The 14,141-nt window shown below is 34.5% G+C and overlaps 1 long non-coding RNA gene across 1 annotated transcript; it reads right to left on the reverse strand.

Annotated features, from left to right (window-relative positions):
• Positions 1–8,860: 8,860 nt before the first annotated feature.
• LOC148784494 (uncharacterized) lies at positions 8,861–10,026 on the reverse strand. The gene is made up of 2 exons (XR_016063757.1): positions 9,353–10,026; positions 8,861–9,178 (listed from the first exon to the last, which is right to left on the reverse strand). It is a non-coding gene; the product is annotated as an uncharacterized LOC148784494 (long non-coding RNA).
• Between the last annotated feature and the right edge of the window lie 4,115 nt (positions 10,027–14,141).

The following is a 14,141-nucleotide window of genomic DNA, read 5'->3' on the forward strand; positions in this document are numbered from 1 at the left end:
ATGATTCAAATTAGATATATTTTATAGAACCGAAAGTTGCTTTTTTAATAATGATAGTGAAAGAGAAAGGTGTGCAGTATTAAATATGACATAAACGTGAGCATCTCAATCACTTGAAAAAGAAGATTATTATAATTATTAGTATTATTTCTATATTTGGTTTACACTTTATCATCCATAATTGCTAATTGAGGGGAAAAGAGGAGGAATCCTCTTTTTTCTACATCAAAATAACCAAGAGATTTCGTTAAAATTACACTTGAATGGAATGATTTGAATTTGGAAAAAAAAATTGATATGGTAAGATTTGTTTTATAATAATTACGTCATCAACATTAATAGAAGAGCAAAAGTCACGTCATTAACAATAATGAGGAGGCGTGATTTTCGACATTAATATTAATAAAAAGGCTCCATCAAAAGGAGTATATATTGATAGGAGGGCTTTAAGGAATAGTAACTCAAATGCCCTTCTTGAAACCATTAATATAGTCATGATTAATAAAATTTGGGCATTATTACAAAATACTATAAAATGCCTGTTGGAATGGGTGATAAAAAATTAATTGGATTAGTTGTTTTTCATTCGTTGATATTTATTTAATGATTTTGAATTGACGAATATTGTAAGAATTTATCAAGTTGGCAGTGTGTTTCGTTTTGCTTATCATTAATGTTGAACGGGGTTGCAATATCACAATGAAATACTCACAGCCGAAAGGTTAAACCCGTAGAGTTAGGCTGCGCTTGGATTTGATAGCTATGAAACCAAGTCCTGAGGGTCAGTCTAAAATGTTCCAAGTCGAGAAGCTTGAGATAGAACATTAAGGGTCCTATATAGACTTGCACTAAGTACTGCAGTCGTGTTTTGTGGGCAACAGACATAGGTTGTCTGTGTATTTTTAGTGGGTTAGTTGGCAAGGTAGTCGACTGACTGAACTGACTCGCGGGTATCGTCATATAAAAGCCTCTTAAAGGTTGGTCGATATGATTGAGATTCCCGATTCCGTTAGTATGAGATTATTCCTCAAGTAGGATTCATGGGAGTCGCGTAGATACGAAAACTGTATCTTGAATATGACGAGTGGTGGCTGTATTGTGAGGTATGGTCATTATAAGCCTTATCCAGTACAGTTGTCAAAATGTGACAGTGGGATCTCCTATGTACTTCGAGATGGTTTAGACTCTCAAAGGTTTTGGTCAAAGCAATTGATTGATCAGGAATAGAGTTCCTAAATAGTATTAATAGAGTAAATTTATCTCGAGTATCAAGCATAGCTGAATAGTCAAGGCTAGAAATCGATGCCCAATTTCATGCCCTAAATTAAGGCTGGGAGACGGTTGACAGTAGGACTGTACTCATATAAATCCAGAGTCAAAATGTTCACGCCACAATTCACCTAGTCTCTAGTGCTATGGACTATTGTTAGACTGCTACCCATGGTAATGGGCTATTTCTGGTTATGGGACGATAAAAAGTAATTAATTAGATTAGATTTAATTAATTGTGTTGGTCACACATGTCCAAGTCTAGCTGAGGGTGAACATAAAGAGTCTAACACCTATCACTAGAATATGATGAAATTAATTTAGAATTAATTTTGAAAGAAATGAATTAATTTAATTGAATTAAATTAATTTCTTGGAGAACTTAAATAATTGGATCATTTGTAAAAAAAATTCTCTGAGTTGGATTTTCCCAAATATTAAGTAATTTGGATTAATTAATTTTTGGTTTGGCCTTTTAAGTTAATTGAATTAACTTAATTGGGCTCAATTTAATTTATAAATTAAGTTGGATTTAACTTAAGTTGTTTATAAATTTATAACTTGAGTCTTTTATTTGAATTAAGAGACATGAATTTATTAAATGGGTTTAGAATTAAGTTGGATTTAACTTAAGTCATTTGGACCTTGGCTTGATTCGTTTAATCAAGGCCTAGTCCATTTAAACCAAACCCACGATCCAATTTGACCTAGTTTAGGCCGAAAGGGAAGATGACTTCTTTTTCGGGGTCTTGGATGAGTTTTGGCTTAAAATAAGTCCAAGAATTCAGCCATATGGTTGTAGGTTGAGGATAGGATGAGATCAAGTGTATACAAGCCATATGGTATGGAAGGGTAAAAAGAAAACTGCTTATCTGTACTCAATGTGCAAATATTCCATTTCATTTTCCAGTATCTATCAAAACCCTCTTGATTTGGTGGTGGTCTACAAAGGCCTGTACATACAGGGGTCGGGTATGGGGATAGCGAATGTAAAGTCAAAATCATTCTAAGTGAAGTGGTTGGGGATAAAATATACTTCCTACCATAGTTTGCAAACCCCTAGCTAGGTCTTCGATATACATGTTTTATTCTAACCACCACCATATACACGTTTTTCCCTTTGGAAGAGAAAATTTTCAGCCATCTCTCTCTCACACACACACAACCAAAAACCTCTCGAAGGACTCTATTTATCTTCTTGATATAGAATCAAAGTAAGAATAAGAAAGATCAATCCGTTAATTCAATAATGTCCTATTGATCTTTTGCTCTTTCCCTTTTCTTTCTTGCTAGCACGAGGAGAAGACGATCTCTAGAAGTGGTGTGAACGATTTAGAGTGTCTCTTCATTGAGATCTAACTGTGAATAGATCCGAAATGGAGAATTGAAACAACGCAAGAAGCTAATCGAAGAAAACTATGAGGGTGAGGTTCTTATTTAAATACATGTTCATGTCGGTCTTTTTGGTGTTCTTGGATTATTTTTATTATTAGTACACCGAAATCGGGGAAAGATCAAGGGTACAACCCTTGATAAGGTTTAACTTCGATTTAATTTCGTTAATTTTAGATTTTTCGCACTTCTGCCATGCTTCCTTGACCGATCCACTTCCTTCAATGCCCTCCTTGGCTCATTTCAGAGAAAGTGGAAATTGGAGCAAAAAAAAAGACTTATATCATTATAGACCTTTTCCTCATACTTAGAACTGAAATCTTACCTCTTATTATCAATATGTAAAGTTATTTGTTTTGTGAAATATTAATTTGCCGCTATCTATGGGAAGCGGTTAAAGTATTGAGAGTGCAAACGCTATGTAAGGCTAGAGAATTAGTGATGAATGACAGAGATGATCGTGAAGAGAATCATCTTTGAAGGGTACTCCCTTAATTGAAAAACATAAATATGGATCTTCATCTAACTTAATTAGGATTGAGGAAGGGCCAACCTTTGGAGCGGCTCCTCGCCACCCGCCCTTATGGTCTAGATTACTTAACAAGCATCCCGAAAGGTGACGGAGGATGTCACTGCCCAAGAAGCAGAGACCCGATAGACTAGGTTTTAGCTAATCATCCTCGGGAGCCTTCTCCCCCTTGTTCCCCTAGCCAAGGTTGAAGATGGTCCTCACAACATATCAATAGAAGAAGATGATATCAATAGTAAAGAGTCTCCCCTAATGGCTTCCGTGGGCGAGAGACAGAGAATACAAGAAGGACGAGCAATTAAGAAATGTAAATTATAGGAGGAATTCCCCGCGACTAATAGGAGGGAAATGACAGCCCAGGAACCCACCTTTAGATATAGCAATGCCAAGGAGAAGTTCTTCTCCCTGAGGATTTTGATGAAATCACTTCTCCAAGGTGAACATAACCCACACTCGAGTGAATATAATGGCACAGGAGATTTCCAGGACCACCTAGACAAATTTTTGGAAAAAGTTAATTTGCTAGACTTGAGTGATGTTGCATAATGTAAGATCTTCCGCACCATATTTGCGGGGAAAGCTGTGGCTTTGTTCAATCAATTGCCGTAATTCTATAGAGAATTTTGAACAATGTCTTGATGATTCTTAAATCACTTTTCCATCAACAAGAGGTACCCCAAGATACTGTATCTCTTCTCATGCAATAGTAGAGCATGAGCAGTAGGGTTTTAGAAATTATGTGCAATGATTCTAGGAGGTAGTATTAAAAATACCCTATGTTAGAATTTGTGAAAATGGAAGTCCCTAGAGTTAATTCTAGGAAAGCCTCTAAATAACTAGAGAAATTTTGAAAAGTTACTAGACGTATATACTAATCAAGGAAGCTCCAAGCCCAAACAAGTGAAACAATATAGAAGAAGAAAAAGTTGATCCCTAGAAGGATGCTGATACATGCCCTCAAGTGGATTTACGTGATACATGCCATTGAAAACCCCACAAGTCGAAGTCTTAATATATCCGAATGTTGACAAGTCGCAAGAACATAAAAGAATAAAGAAACTCCATTGAACCACAAGAAAAATGTTACAACAATGGTAGCTGCAGAATACAAGAAAAGAGAGAGAAAGAAAAACTGACTGTACACGACTAAATAAAAAGAAGAAGACTAGCTAACATGAACTGACTAACTAACCCAACTAATAAATAGATATCAACCAACACACACTAAAATTCATGTAAACAAAAACACGACTTTATAAGTAAAGAACACAACTTCAGAACAGTACTCTTTCTTCTCCTTAGCCTGACTGAGAGTGCTCTGCTCTTTCTATTGCTGAGCTGCAATGTCAACATCCTGCATCTCAACACCCCTTTGCAAGTTGGACTTAGTAATAAAGAAACCAAGCCTGACTTGGAACGTAGAAGCAGAAAGGAAGTACCTCCTAACAGTTTAGTGAAGATATTAGCAATCTGTTGCTTGGATACATTGTAATATGATTGAATAACACATTCCTTGTACTTGTTCCTCACAACGTGGCAATCAATCTCTAAGTACTTAGTTATCTCGTGGAAAACTAGATTTGCAGTTATATATAAGGCAACTTTACTGTCACAAAAGAAGACAGTGGTGTGTTTACTGAAGCTCCTAAATCATGTAGAAAGTACATGATCCATGTTATGTTACAAGTTGTGGTTGACATACTCCTATATTCAGCCTCTGCTGAAGATTTTGCAACGATAGTTTGCTTTTTAGTTTTCTAGGATAATTCAGCATTTCCCAAAAACACACAATACTTTATTAAGGGCTTCCTTGTGGTCTGACATGTCCTCCAATCTACATCACAATAAGCTTTGAGATGAAAATCAGTATTAAAGGGATAGAAAAAACCTGTTGAAGGTATCCCCTTCAAGCATCTCACTAGATGTATTGTAGCATCCCAGTGTTGTTGGTAAGGGTGCTGCATATGTTGGCTAAGCTGTTGTCTAGAATGGCATATGTCAGGCCTTGTGAAGCTTAAGTATAATAGCCTACCAATTAACCTTCTATACCTTGAAGGATCATGTAATGGAGCCTCTGCCTCTATTGTAAACTTGCAACCTACAGGTAAAGTGAAGTAGTGGCTTCACCTTTCTCAAGTCCAACATCCCTTATAATGTCAATGGCATACTTGTTTTGAGTTACAGCAATGCCTTAGTCTGAACGTGCCAATTCAAGTCCCAAAATTACCTAACTGCTACTAAGTCTTTTATGGTGAATAAATCATTCAAGTAGGTTTTAATCTCAGCAATAAGTTCATCATTAGCAGTAGTGACAAGGATGTCATCCACATATACCAAGAAAGCTATTAAGTGAGAACCTTTTCCCTTAACAAGCAGACAATGGTCATGCGTTGATTTTGTGAACCCATATTCAGTGACTTTATCAGTGAACTCTTGATTTCATTGCCTTGAAGCTTCCTTTAGCCCATACAAAGACTTGTTTAATTTGCAGAGTTTACCTGTTGGGACTTGATAGCCTTTTGGTGCCTCCATGTAGATATCTTCCTCCAATGTTCCATGCAAGAATGCATTATTCACATCAAGGTGGTGTGAAGGCCAAACTCTACCTGCAGCAATAGCCAAGAAAGTTCTTACAGTAATTGCTTTTGCCACAGGTGCAAAAAAGTCATTGTAATCTTCTCCTTTAGCTTGGCTATACCCCTTTGCTACTAGCCTTGCCTGCAACTTTCTAATGTGGCATCAGGCTTAAGTATGATTTTATATATCCGTCTGCATCCAACAGTATTCTTTTCATGAGGTAGAGTTGTAATTTCCCAAGTCTTGTTTTTTTCCAGTTCACTTATTTCTTGCTCTATAGCCTGCCTCCATTCTAGCCTCTCTCGAGCTTCTAAGTAATTTTTGGGTTCCTGTAAACAAGATAGACTTTCCACAAAGCATCTATATTCATAAGTTAGACATATATCAATAGGTATTTTCATATTTTCATAGTAATTGCATACATAATCTTTCATCCAGGTTCTTCTATGTTCAGTGTATGCTTTTGAGGTAACTTCCTCACTAGTCACTTTGTAGGTTTCAGTTTCAGTTTGTTCAAAGTCTTCCTCTTGAAGTATATTTGGCAGTGGGCAGATAAGTTTCTGATCGGAGTTATTAACAAAAGGGAATGATTTTTCATGAAAAATAACATCCCTAGTGGCATACCTTTTCATTTTCTAAGTCCATCACTTTATAGTCCTTTTGTCCATGTGTATATCCTAAGAATACACATTTGATGGCCCTTGTCTCAAACTTTCCTTTAGAGGGTAAAACATTTGTAGCAAAACACATGCGTCCAAAGACTTTAATGTGGTTATAGCTAGGAGTTCGTTTATATAAGAGCTCATAGGGTGCTTTCCAATTTAAGGTGTGTGTAGGTAACCTATTCATTATGTATGTGGCAACTGATAGGGCTTCAGTCCAGAACTTTGAAGGCATATTTGCTTGAAACATCAAAGACCTAGCCACTTGTAGTAAATGTTGATGTTCTCTCTCTACTCTTCCATTTTGTTAAAGGGTGTATGCACAAGTCCTTTGATGTATTATTCCTATATTTTGAAAGAAATTTTGGCATTGTTTATTAACAAATTCTGTTCCTTTGATGCACAAGTTCTTATTTGTTTGATTTTCTTATTAAACTAAGTAAGAATAATGTTATAAAAGCTTTCCAGTTTTTGTTGTGTTTGTGCTTTATGCATCATCATGTAAGACCAGGTAGCTCTAGTGAAATCATCCACAATGGTACTCATAACACTGCAATGTGAAATTGAATACGTTCTGTACGGCCCCCAAACATCCACATGCACAAATTCAAATGGTAATTTGGTTTTAGATTCACTATGAACAAAAGGAATATTTCACAACTCAATTGATCAGTTTTCTCTTTACTACAAAGATGTCAATGTTTCATTACATCCACCCCAGCATGTCCTAACCTGCAGTGCCACAAATCTCTATTTTCCATATTTCTCGCTTTGGATACAACTCTTTTTTCTTAATCGCATTCCTCTGCTATATTTGCTAGGTTTGTGCTTTTATTCTCTTTCTCGAGGTCTATCTCTTAATTTATAACATACAATTTCTCTTCTTGTTTATCCATTGCAATCACTTTGTCAGTCTGAGGGTCATGCACAATGCAATTCTTGTGTGTGAAGATCACATTTACATGATTTTCATTGCAGAGTTGATAAACTGATAAGAGGTTATATTTGAATGATGGGACATATAACACCTCTTTAAGTGTAATATCCTCAGACATATGTATGTTACCAGCTAGTTTAACCTTTTGTAGTGGTCCATTAGGAAGCCTTATGGATGATTCCTTTTTAAGTTGCTCTAATAAGTAAAAATTGCAGCATTAGTACATATGTGAGCTGATGCTCCAGAGTCGATTATCCAGGGGTTAGTGCACTTCATTGAACAGGCATAAGATACGAAGTCATAACTCCAAATTCCTCGATGTCTGAAAATTAGAGTATTCCTAGTTGATGTCTGGTCTCTGGAGTGCTTTTGGGATCTCTGTTCTAATCAGGCTTGAAAGGGTACTTAGTGAGTTGTTATTTCTTTCAATTTCTGCACTTAGAGCCTTCAAGTTGGGCATCCTACTATTCTTCTTTTTCTGTTCTGTGAGATTCTTATACCATTCTAGGAATCCGTTCAACTCAAAGCATGTATCCTTTGAATTCCCATTCTTCTTGCATTGTTCACAATGCAAGAGTCTTTTGTCCATGAGGCTTCCTTTTCTGAAATCCTTTACCAGCTAAATTTCTTTTCATTTCCCAGCTGAACAACCATAATTCCCTCTCTATCAATGGCAATGATCCCTGAGTGGATTTCTCTTTGTTTTTCCATTCGCAGAACCATAGAATAGGCTTTCCCAACAGTGGAAAGTGGATCCATCAAGAGCCCTTGGTTCCTTACATGGTTGTATATATCATTCAGACCCATCAAGAATTGCATCAACTAGTATGATTCAATTCTTTTAAACATCTTGTTATTAGTTCCACAACTGCATATGGGTAAAGGATTTAAGCTATTTAATTCATCCCATAACTCTTTCAGCTTAGTTTAGTACACTGCTACAGACATGTTACCTTGTGAAATTGACGTTATCTCCCTCTGAATTTTGTAGAGCATTGGACCGTTGCTCTCACCAAATCTTGATTCCAACTCACGCCACAGGTCCCTCGCTGACGCAACATAGAGAAAGGCTTTCACTATGTCTTTCGACATGAAATTCAGGATCCAAGACACCACCATGCAGTCATTTCTTTGCCATTGTTCCATGGCATTGGCGTCATCTGTTGGCTTATGGAATGCTCTATCATTGAACCCTATTTTTCTTTAGCTCCCAATGCAAATTTAATAGATCTCACCCATGAGAAATAATTGTTCCCTGTAAGTGGTATGGTGACTAAACTCATCCCTGGATGGTCGTTGCCTTGCAGTTTGAAGTTCTTTGAAAAATGTGAAGCTTTATTGTCGCTCATGTTGCTCTGTTCAATGGCACTCTTGTTTGTCGTTGGAAAAGAATCGGTGTTTCAACTGTTATAATTGAATCAGATCAATTGGAATACGAATTTCGGAAATAATAGAATTAGGATTACTGCTCTGATGCCATGTTGACAAGTCGCAAGAGCATAAAAGAAGAAAGAAACTCCATTGAACCACAAGAAAAATGTAACAGAGATAGTAGCTACAGAATACAAGAAAAGAGAGAGAAAGAAAAACTGACTGTACACGGCTAATGAAAAGGAAGAAGACTAACTGAAATTAACTGACTAACTAACCCAACTAATAAATAGAACATCAACCAACGTACACTAAAAGTCGTGTAAATAAAAGCACAACCTTATAAGTAAAGAACACAACTTCAGAACAGTACTCTTTCTTCTTCCTTAGCTCGACTGAGAGTGCTTTGCTGTTTTTATTGGTCAGCTGCAATGTAGCATCCTGCATCTCAACACCGAACAACAGGGTATAGTGTAATGATCGAGAAAGATCAAGGACAATCCAAAATGGCAAATGTCTGGCACATATTGCCAATTTCATAAAGATCGGGATTATGATATTGAATATTGTTACCATTTAAAAAATAAAATAACAAAGCAAATTCAAAGAGGTTACCTTAAGAAGTATGCTAATACTCACTCCACCAATATCATGAACCTATAACCTTGGGGCAAGGGAGAAGACCTTAGAGCATGGATAGAACTCCGTGAAACAAAGTAAATGAAAGAAAACATGCTAGCATTGATGAGAAATTATTGGGATCATTTCTGAAGGACCGCAAGAAACGATTCTGCTCGAGTCTGAAAATCTCCTACAGAGTTGCTTCTCTGATTCAAGAAAACTTGGGTAAATAAATTTATTCAACCTAGAGTTGAACTCCTAGGTTGAAAAAAGAGGATTAGAATTTGGTAGAGGAATGAAACAAAAGTCGAGAACGAAAGTACAAGTGTACAAGAGAAAGATGATGAAAGTTTACAACGACCGATTGAGCCCTCTTGGTTTTCGAGAAGGCAAACCAGTAATGAGAAATACAGAAGCCATTGAATCTATTGATAACTTGGATGCAAAATGGGATGGATCGTAAAATTTCAGGTAATACAATGTAGAAATGTGCAGAGTGAACAGAATTGATGATCGACAAATAACCCTCACTAGGAAGGTAACTAACTTAATGAAACATTAGAATTGCGTGATATATTCAAAGTTATGTGTAAGATAGCAACATTATTTTCTACATTGCTTACACGAATTTCAATTATTCGATTTACTTGAAGTTACTTTGTATAAATTTAAAAGGGTTAGCCCTAAAACACAATGATTGATATACTCTCAAATGCCTTGTTGTGGTTGGTAACATTTTTTCCATACATGTAATTTGTAGCTAGTATGTGAGAGAGAAACGTGGAGTAGTAGGTTAAGAGGAAAAAAAAATTGTAATTGCGATATTATCAAAGAACATTATAATTACTATTCTGATTAAATATTTTTTACAAAAAAATAAATTAAACTGCAAATTTGAGTATTCAAAAATTAGTACGATAAATTAACTTTTTAATAATAGTATATATATATATATATATATATATATATATATATATTCTTTCTATGGCAATTTATGTGGTCAATGTTGAGGTCATGTGTTTCTAGGTGCCGTTGATGCCGTGTGTAGACGTGTGTGAAGTATGGCCTCTCACTTGCGATAATGTTAATATATATATCTATATATTCTTTTTGTTGTATTTGGTTTATATATCCATATATTCATGAACCATCGTGCGACACATAATATTTGCACGTTATAATACAAATTTTAAATATAAAAATTAATATATGTTAAAAATCAAAGCAAATGTTGAATATAAATAAAAATAAATGATGGTAGAGTTAAAATATATGGACCATTTAAATAAATATAACTCATTGTATTGATATATATATTTAAAAGTATAATTAATATTTGAAAATTCAATACTACAGTGCTACAAATCGTAAATTATGATTCAGAAGTGGATTTCTTTTTTACATTAACGTGGGAGAGTCATTGTGTTAGTGTTTTCTTTTGCGTGTCGGCGATTAACATCACATGCAATATTTGCTGGTGTTGAGCACAGCAAGTAGGCATGGTCACAGCCAGCTCGCCCAACCCCACCACATTTTCAATCAAATATCTCTTACCTATATATATATATATGTGTGTGTGTGTGTGTTTTCTTATTTTTTTTTAAAAGAAATATATCTATATAAATAAATTAATATATAGGGTATGGAACGAGGAACAACCAATATAATAATTTTCTCTAATTTAATTATGAATTATTCTTCTTTTGATTATTGTGGAATGTTCAAGATGATTTCATTAATGTACTTATAACTCAATAAGTATAAAAACATTTAATTATTCTATGTAGAATTACAAATTATTTGATAAATTACATCAACAATCTTTAAGATTATATTTAAATTACACAAATATCTCCTACTAATTAATAAAAAAATTACAGTTATAATTCTAGGGATGTTAATGTAACGTACATCAGTAGTTGTCTGTGTAAATTCTCGCCACTAAATAAGACACGTGTCAATAATATTATAACAATAAAAAATATTTATGTAATTTTGTGGGCATTAATGTAATTTAGGATAAATTATATCAGAAGAATGTATTTTATTGATTTCCTCCGAATATGGGGGTTCATGATAGTTGTGGTGTGTCATTATTATGGCAAGTGACAATGTCTTCTGGCTTGGAATATTTGTGGCCCAAAATTGCCCAGATTGCTCGGGTAGATTGCTGTAAAGGCTACGAGGAAAAGGTTGCATGGGCGCATTGATGGCCACGTTTCGAGGTTTTTTAATTGGGTGACAAGTAGTCGATGGTTGATGTGTGTGTTTGTAAAACCTTATATTCCTTGAAAGTGCTTAATTTTAAAAAATAGGAGAGAAGATAATATTATCTATATTTTTTTATCTATAATTTATTTATATAAATTAGTTTTATTTTTAAAAAAATTATAGATACACATATTAGAAATGTTAATATTATCTGTATAGATTAATCGTATTTTTTGGATAATTGTACATACATCTACTAGAAACGTCAATATCGTTGCACAAACTACCCCTGTTTTTTGGCTACTAAGAGGGTTTCTTTGATTATGCAAAAAATAATGGACGGGTGGTTTGTGTAAATAGGCAAGGGGAGTATATATAATCGTTTCTTTAAAAAGAAATTAAGAAATAAAGGATGTGAGTGTTTGAAAATAAATATTTATGATAAATTTATTGGTAGTGTCTGAAGTTAAAACTAATTACGTAAATATTTCTTGACTTTTGCAAAATTAAAGATATTTCACTTGTAGTAGTAATTGCAAGTACATTCCTTATTGAATGTTGAAATTTGACATAAACACTCCCTGAATATATTGTACTAATACCCTTTAATGATGTACTTATAATTTTTGAAAGGGTTGGAGATGTTTGTATAATTAAGCCTAATATTAAGAGATGTAAATTTAATTTTTTTCATTATTAAAAGTAGAACAAAATTGATGTAGACATATTTATGAAATTATTTTACTATCTTGGTAAGTGGGTATATTTTGCAATTATTGGGAGGACATAACTTAAAGAAATTCATCTAATTTTAAAAAAAAAATGTCTTAAGCTGTAATAATTGTCGGAGAAATTTGATCTCAATGTCATTTTTTGTTTTGAAATTTACTGGATAAAACTGATTTGAAAATTAATTACATTCATTGAGCATATATATATATATAACTATATATATAGCAGATTTAATAAAATAATGAATACGTGAAGCAATAAATATCAAGATCTAAGTTGTATACCAACAACTCAGCAGAGGTTATACCTTTCAGTCAACAACACTGCCCATCAGTCAGTTCACCATCGTCATTCGGATATTTCATGGGGTCCTCTTCAGGATCCTCCTCCGATTCGTCTAGTATCATCTCAGTTAGTTGGTTTATGTGTTCTCAGAGACCATCTATTTGATCACGGAATTGTTGATTTTCTTGTTGAAGCTATTCTATTTCAACTTCGTGTTCTGCCTTTAAAGCTTCAATCTCCCATCAAAGAATTGAGTTCTTGCCATTCAACTCATCGACCCTCCGTTCGGCTCCAGTGATGGTAGTAGGCTTGTCTAGATAAATAGGTCTGTAGTTCCTCCATCTCATCAAATCCTGTCTCGCAATTGCTATTGTAATTCAGCAATGAAACTGGTGAAATGTTAATCAGGATTTATCGACAGCGGACGGTTGGGCATGACTGGCGACGACATTTCAACTGAATAATATCACACCTAACCGAATCCCAATAGAATTACTTGCCTTGACGACATTAATCGTCCCGTATCAAGTGCTACGGGTACAACGTTATTTCTCCCAAGATAAAAATGTTACAGTTCATTCAGTACAACACTATACTGATGAATATCTCAAAATACACTCAATATCTGTTTTACCGAAACTTCAGCTCAAAAACTATAATTTGAGAGCGAATGCTCTCGGGAAACGAGAGAGAATAGAAATAGCTTGAGAAGTGGAGAGGTGTACTTTTGTGTTCGTTGCTGGTGTGTTGAGAATGAAGGAATTGCAACCTTTTATAGACACTCCTCACCCAGCAGCATTAAACAGGGCAAGAATGTGCTCTTGAAACTATCAAAAACGACTGGAACTTGACCATTGGTTTTGTAACCGTCGATTAAACGCAAATGTTTCTACTACAAAAAGATATATCTTGAGCCTAATACACAAAACAAAGGCCAGACAACACACATATGGAGCACCCCAATGTTCACTTAGTCTCCATAATACTTCAAACTCAACTTTGGATTTGAACTTTAATATAAAGGGTTTATTGTTCCAATAAACTTCTTACGTGGGATTAAAAATTATGAGTGTGTTGCACTCACACCCCCCCCACAACACCTTATATACTTATCAATTCCTTTACTTCTTTCATCGTTCTTCTATATGAGACAAACCACTTTCTCTTTTTCTTCTCAAATTAATCTATAAATTTCTTTATGTAATTTAAAAATTACAACTATAATCACATGCCCACCAACTTACAACTTTTTACTTATTTTAACTTAATAAAGCATAGTTAAAAATTGTATTTCCAAACTCTTTATTAACTTAATCCTAACTAGAATATAAAGAGCAATTAATTATGTTTTTGCAAACACCTCCTACATTTGTTGAAGTGTTCTTACTGACAACGTCAGTTGGTCCGATTGGTCTTTCGTTATAACTAATGGTTTTGTTTTACCTGTAAAAATGATGATTTCTAGTTGTTGTGTAATCATATTAATCAGTATTATTTTTTTATTTTTAATCATGATAAATAATTATGACAAAAAATGACTTAATTACACTTAGAC

Source organism: Sesamum indicum, linkage group LG13, assembly GCF_026168435.1.
Source record: "Sesamum indicum cultivar Baizhima isolate 11 linkage group LG13, ASM2616843v1, whole genome shotgun sequence".
Classification (NCBI taxonomy): domain Eukaryota; kingdom Viridiplantae; phylum Streptophyta; class Magnoliopsida; order Lamiales; family Pedaliaceae; genus Sesamum; species Sesamum indicum.